Source organism: Colletes gigas, unplaced genomic scaffold (assembly GCF_013123115.1).
Source record: "Colletes gigas isolate AHSC1104 unplaced genomic scaffold, ASM1312311v1 Colletes_gigas_Sc00004, whole genome shotgun sequence".
Classification (NCBI taxonomy): domain Eukaryota; kingdom Metazoa; phylum Arthropoda; class Insecta; order Hymenoptera; family Colletidae; genus Colletes; species Colletes gigas.
In genome coordinates, this window is record NW_025106633.1 from 7,908,236 (window position 1) to 7,908,636 (window position 401).

Sequence of the window (401 nt, forward strand, 5' to 3'; positions counted from 1 at the left end):
CTATTTACCGTATTTAACTCTGCCTCCATTTAGCAAAATTTTCATTTCTGTATACTCTCGATACATTGTTGCTAAAATTCTATTGAGATTTTTGTTCCATTTTCGTATCCATAGGAACGTCTCTTTGAAGCAGAGTTTGTAAAAATTTCAAAAATACTTGTTTCAAACCTTGTTATATAAAAATTCTATTCGAAACTAATATGAAAAACTTTTATTCTGAATAACCGTTACAAAGAACATCAAAGTCGAACGACACTATGAAACAGCAACGTGCGTCAAGTTAACAATTGACAATCGCGTGGAAATTCTGTAACTGATTGAAGTAGTCATTGAATGTTGTAGGATATAAAAATAAGTAATGTTCAAGAGTTGATGAATTTTATATGCCTTCTGATATTACA